The sequence below is a fragment of the Benincasa hispida genome, chromosome 9 (genome assembly GCF_027475165.1).
Source record: "Benincasa hispida cultivar pf3 chromosome 9, pf3_genome.v1.1, whole genome shotgun sequence".
Classification (NCBI taxonomy): domain Eukaryota; kingdom Viridiplantae; phylum Streptophyta; class Magnoliopsida; order Cucurbitales; family Cucurbitaceae; genus Benincasa; species Benincasa hispida.
In genome coordinates, this window is record NC_143486.1 from 27,211,059 (window position 1) to 27,217,802 (window position 6,744).

The following is a 6,744-nucleotide window of genomic DNA, read 5'->3' on the forward strand; positions in this document are numbered from 1 at the left end:
AGAGTCTTAGTGAATAGGCTAACTGGTCCACGTATTCCATTCCCCTAGAAGATTCTGCTGAACCTGAACATCCTAGTCCTGTTCTTCCTACTAATCAAGTCCCTTGGATAACATACTACATGAAGAATCATAGAAAGGAAATAGTTCCACCTGTCACTTCTTCGGCTCCAGTTCATGAGTCTAACTCGATTAGTCCCAGGTATGAACATCGGGTTTGTAGATTGAAGAAGTCACTATATGGGTTGAAACAATCTCCAAGAACCTGAGTTGACAGATTCACCACGTTTGTTAAAGCACAGGGGTATGATCAGGGGCACTCAGATCACACGTTGTTTACAAAGAAGTCTAGTTCAGGAAAGATCTCAGTACTTATTGTGTATGTAGATGACATTGTATTGATCGGTGATGATACTGATGAAATTTTAGACTTAAAACAAAGATGGCTGAAGAATTTGAAATTAAAGATCTGAGAAAATTGTGGTACTTCCTTAGGATGGAGGTGGCTCGATCGAAGAAGGGTATCTCTGTCTCACAATGAAAGTATACTTTGGATCTCCTCAAAGAAACAAGAATGACTGGGTGTAAACCTGTAGACACCCTTGTGGAGTATAATGCCAAACTGAGTAATGTTACCAATGGAGCTCCTATCAGTAAAGAAAGATATCAACGATTAGTCAAAAAGTTGATATATTTATCTCACACGAGACCTGATATATCTTATGTCGTGAGTGTTGTCAGTCAGTTCATGCAAGCTCCCTACGAGGAACATATGACAACCGTCGAACACATTCTACAATATCTAAAAGGCACTCCTAATAAAGGCCTACTGTTTAGGAAGTCTAACAAACATGGAATAGAATCATATACTGATTCGGACTGGGTTGGGTCTGCTATTAATAGAAAGTCTATGTTGGGGTATTGCACTTTTGTCTGGGGCAATCTAGTCACTTGGAGAAGTAAAAAACAGGGAGTGGTTGTCAAAAGTAGTTCAGAAGCCGAGTACATGGCCATGAGTTTGGGGATATGTGAAGAAATCTGGTTGAAGAAAGTGTTGACAGATCTTCGACAAGACAGTGAACTTCCAATGAAATTGTTCTATGACAATAAAGCAGCAATAAGTATTGCCAACAATCTGGTCCAGCATGATAAGACTAAACACGTCGAGATTGACAGACATTTCATGAAAGAAATACTGGACAATGGGAGCATATGTATTCCCTACATCCCTTCTAATCAGCAGATTGCAGATGTCCTTACAAATGGGTTGTTAAGACAGAGTTTTGATTATTGTATCAGCAAGTTGGGTTTGATTGATATTTACGCCCCAACTTGAGGAGGAGTGTCAAAAAAGGGTTGGTTTGCCCTAGGCGCTTATTTGTAATTCTCTTATGGGCCTAGGGTTTACTGTCTGACTATTTATTTGAGCAAGTCTTCCTGTATTTCTGTATCACTTGAATAATAAAAAACTAGTCTAGATCGTGATTTTTTCTCCATGGCCTAGGGTTTTCCACGTAAATTATTCATGTGTTTCTATTCTCCTTCCTCTTCTATTTTCATCACTGAAGAATATATGTTTCCAAATTCCAAATAAAGGTAGCTACTTGATCTTTTTCCAAGCTATGTAAACTAGTCAACTTCATCCTCTCCTCCTCATCTACAGAATCATTTGTAGAACTAGATTGTAGGGCTCCGATTTGATCAGAAACACTCACGTGGTCATGAACTAAAGTAATAAGCCCGTGCAGAGCTTGGGAAATGCAGGGTTTAAGTTTCTTCTCTTAGCTCCTTCTCACATAAAGGTCAATCTTCTAAAGCTCACAAATATATGAATAGACTGCATCCATGACTGAAGTGATGCAATCGTCAAAATGTTACTTAATGCAATAATACAACATTTGATGTTTAGCCAAAGGATCACTTTTTCCTTCTAAAAAGTGTCCACCATAACTACATTCAAGAACATCGTGAGTTGTGCTTGTGCATATGGTTGGGATATGCATTGTACCCCCTTATACTATAGATTGTTGGATAGGTAAGCGAGTTTATTAATATTTGGGTTTTCTAGCAGATGGCAATTTAACTTTATCCATAAGATATCCAAAATTTTCAATGAAGTCGTTTCCCTACCTAACAATGTAAGATCGAAAAAAGTATTTTTATATAAGTTAACAGGGTCAAGCGGGTTGTTCCGTGAGATTAGTTGAGGTGTACGTAACTACATCAGGTCTACAACCTAACTTTTGATTATGAGAAATAATTGTGTGGTTTCACTAATCCTATGCTCCATACTCAACCCATTAATCAAGGTGTAACGATCTGACTTTCTAGGACTCAAGTTAGGCCGTTACTAAATACATGCATGCATGGAACTTAAAACGACACTCTTTTATAGTGAAATAAATAAGGTAAATTTAAAAGATCTTCATTAAATTCAAATATTAAAATCAAATGATAGGGTACCTATAAGTCATAAATGAAAATAAATAAGTCTGAAAACTAAAAGAACTCTTAGAACATGAGCGGAAACATTTCTTTGGTCCCAATGGCATGGTCACGGATTCCTTCTATCACTCGCCGGTACCTCCTTGCTCTTACCTGAAAAACATAACATAAGAAAGGATGAGTATAAAATACTCAGTAAGTAACCCCACTACCAGGATCAGACTAAACATCTATGTCTTTTAGATCCTACTTTCTAGTGAGACATGCATAAACCTCTACTTTCTATGGGATGACTAACTAGTGGTTAGTTGAACCAACACTACTGGAGATTAAGTATACCCATAAACCTCTGGTGAATCTCGAAGGAAACAAAAACCTCTGGTGAATCTTGAAGAAAACACAAACATCTGGTGAATCCGGAAGGAAACACAAACATCTGGTGAATCCCGAAGGAAAGCACCACCTCTAATAAATCCCAAAGGAAACACAACCTCTAGTGGGTATCTAACTAATAGTAAGGACGCTATTACTATTGCAATATCAAAGGCATCATAACATGGTTCTATAACATGAACATACATCTCATCATCCTCAAATCAAATAGAATCTCACAAAACAATAATATACTCAAATCATGTTAGCATTCAAATATCTCTATGCGCATCTAATCTTTTAAATCCTCATATCAGCAAAGGCATACATAAACATCAAACCATCAACAATCCCATATTGCTTGGCACGTGGGCAGTTCCAGTAGTAAGATTACTTACCTCGATACTAGATTCAAATATTGATCCAAGCGGCAGTCTTCAATAACCAATCTTTGAATTCAATTCCCCAACGAAGCTTGAGCAACAACCACTCTCAAGATTCAAATCTCCAAAATCTTCCTTCAATTAGACCCTGCTTCCAACTTTTAATCTCTTTCTCCCTTAAAATTTTCAATTCACAAAGAATTTAACTAGCCCCTTCCACAATGAAATTAATTATTGATATTAATTTCAAATTAAATTTGTGTGACATAACCCCTTCCAAAATGAAATTAATTATTTTTAAATTAAATCTGTGTGACATAAAGTCCAATTCCTACAATTCCCTCCGATTAAACAATTAAATTGAAACATCCATTTCTCAATAATTAAATCTCAGTAATCCAATTAAATTTTCAAAATTCAAAAATAATCTCAAATATTACAAAATACTGAAATTACATTACGAACAAAATTTTGAAATGTTACACAAGGTATTATATGTGATTACAAAAGTGCAAGACATTCGCTAACCCGATTCACATTACAAAGGCAATTAATCAAAATATTGAGCGTGCAGCAATCAGGGGAAAGTCCAGCAAGGTGCATTTAATTATAGAGAGAAAACAGTTGAGAGTAATGCTTAATCTTAGTAAGTCCGGCAAGTAAGTGACTGAAAGAAGATAAGGGAGGGGTAGGATTTGAACGAAAAGAAACGTAATGTTTGAGTTGCAGTAATCTTACCTGTCTTGCAATGGTGTAGGAACATGGGAGGCTGGTGTTGAAACAAGTTTTCGAGGGATTTAGAATGATTTGCAGAGAAAATTTGGGGATTTGATGATGGAATGATTGGAGAGTGAGTAAATAGAGAGGAACAGAGCTTAGGTTTGGAAGAAATTGGAACAATAGAAGAAGCCGAAGCTACGTCTGATGAGAAAAATGTGGATTTTAATTGAGGAGTGATTTTTTATTTGCCTGACCTAACTTCTTTTCACCACATATTCTCTGAAATATAAAAAATATTAAAACTCGAGGATCAATTCTATAATTTAAAAGTTCAAAGACTAAATTTGTAATTTGACGATGTTATAAAGGTTTTGAAAATCAAATTGAAACTTGATTGTGGAAAATGGCGATGAACATTTAGTATTATTTCTATATGTGAAGAAGAATTATTCAAAGTTATGGTAAGTGTTCTTATTTATATAAATCGTGTTTTAAGTATATAGTGCAAATATTCCTTATCATATTCAATAATTATTTGAAACAAATGCTATAAATATAGAATTCATATAATAATAATAATTAATTTACAACCCTAAACTTTATATTATAGAAACATATACTTTAATTTTAGATAAACAATATCTAAAAAATGATATGACTAGAGATTTTTCAAAAGGAAAACAAAAAGTGATTGGAGAAGAATGAGCGTCAATTACGATGTGTCTACTCGAGGAATATTCAAAAGCGAAGAACAAAAAAGAGATTTTGAAATTTGAATTGTTGTTTGTCCCCACCAACATTAGACGTTAAGCTTAATGTTAATAAATATTTAGCACTTTTTTGTTCATAAAAATAAATATCTATGAGGCTTTTTTTTAAAGTAGGGAGTGAGTCATTCCGCCAAAGCTTAATTGACATATGGAACATGTATTAGCGACTAAGATATTTGTAAATGGAATCTCTTAATTATTAAGGATTTGTTTGATAAGCAATTTAGATTACGTTTTATGTTTTCATGAGTTCAACAAATATGCATTCGTTAAGTTGTTTGAATTCTGTTTACAAAATTTATTTCAAATTCTGTGATCCACACGGTGTAAATTCTGAAAACAACATTTTTTTATGTTTTTAGTATTTTCATATTTCAAGTTTAAAATTTTAAAATATAGAATTATATAAAAATAAATTTAAAAAATTGAAAAGTGAAAAGTGGGAGGTAGGGGTGTTAAAAAACCGAGGAACCTAAAAAATCAATTAACCCAACCTAATCTGTGTGGTTTGAATTGGATTATCTACTCTTTTGTGTTAGATTTGGTTCAAATAAATAAAAATTTATAGGCTATGTTAGTTCATTAATTCATTTAAAAAAACCTGAACCAATCTGAATTTATTATAAACTTTAAAATATTTACTTATGATATAATTAGATATATATTTATTTATTTTAATTTTATTTAATTTGATTATTTTTTTAATAATTTATTTTTTAACTGCTCCTAAAATAGTTTCTTTAATATTTTAGAAAGATATTTTACATTATATAAATTATTTTATGATTGGATTGAAATTATTGTTTAACGAAAGTGATTTCAAAGCAAAACTAGAGAGAATTAGATAACTTTTGTCTTGTTGGGACCCACTTTCACGCGCTTCTTTACCGTGGGACCCACATCTTATTTATTTATTTATTTTCCTTTTCTTTCCCTTTTCTTCAATCAGCTCCCCACATCACCCCACCAGTGATGTTTGTCCTGCCTCGCTGGGGCATCATTGCAAAATAGAAGTCTTAATCACTTAGGGTACTTGAAAACTGTTTTGCTAAAACTAATTGGTTAAAATGTGGTTTAGCAAAGTCTTATAAAAGTTTTTTTCGTATTTTCAGCAACGGTTTTAAAAAATGGCTACAGCCACAATCGCATTTCTTAGCGCTGAAAAACTTACTGGCGAAAAATATTCGAGTTGGAAACATATGATCACGTCGATACTCATCATCAAGGATTTGATGTTTGCCCTTACAGAGGTCTGTCATCCTATTCCAGCTCCAAACGTCGCTCGAAATGTTCGTGAGGCGTACGAGCGATGAACACGGGCAAACGAGAAGGCCTGAGCCTATATCTTGACCAGTCATAGTGATGTGTTGGCCAATAAACATAAGCCCATAGTCTCAGCGCGTGAGATCATGGAGTCCCTGCGAGGGATGTTCGGACAGCCGTCTTGACAGCTCAAGCACGAGGCTTTCAAATACATCTTCAATTCCAAAATGGAGGAAGGTACCTTTGTTCGTGAACATGTGCTTAACATGCTGGTCCACTTTAACGTGGTAGAGATGAATGGGTCTAGAATCGATGAGGGCAGTCAGGTTAGCATAATCTTGTATTCATTGCTGGAGACCTTTCTTCTCTTTGTTAGCAATGCGATTCTTAATAAAGTGGAATACACCCTTACAAACTCTTCTCAACAAATTGCAGACATACAAATATTTACTAAAAAGTAAGGAAAGGAAAAGGGGTGAGGCAAATGTTTTTTCATCTTCTAGGATATTCCATCGAGGTTCGACCTCAGGAACGAAGTCTACACCTTCTACTTCTAACTCTGAAAAGTGGAATACACCCACATTTTTCTCACTTTAGAAATAAATCCCTTTCCTTTTCCTCCACGCCCTATGTTCATGCAATTAATAAACAAAATAAATAAATATAGCCTAATTCAGTAATATATAGTTTTTAGGGGAAAGTATTTTTTTAAATAATTAATATAATTATAAGTAATTAACATTTTTAAAATTAAATTTCAAATTTCACTCTATAATTATTTTAAATTAATTAAA

At 34.0% G+C, this 6,744-nt stretch overlaps 1 long non-coding RNA gene and 1 pseudogene across 1 annotated transcript; one reads left to right on the plus strand and one right to left on the minus strand.

The window, feature by feature from the left end:
• Positions 1-571: 571 nt before the first annotated feature.
• Positions 572-1,333, plus strand: LOC150033713 (secreted RxLR effector protein 161 pseudogene; annotated as a pseudogene).
• A 1,068-nt stretch (positions 1,334-2,401) lies between these two features.
• Positions 2,402-4,173, minus strand: LOC120086798 (uncharacterized). Its single transcript, XR_005484329.2, has 3 exons — positions 3,936-4,173; positions 3,213-3,373; positions 2,402-2,595 (listed from the first exon to the last, which is right to left on the minus strand). It is a non-coding gene; the product is annotated as an uncharacterized LOC120086798 (long non-coding RNA).
• Positions 4,174-6,744: the final 2,571 nt, after the last annotated feature.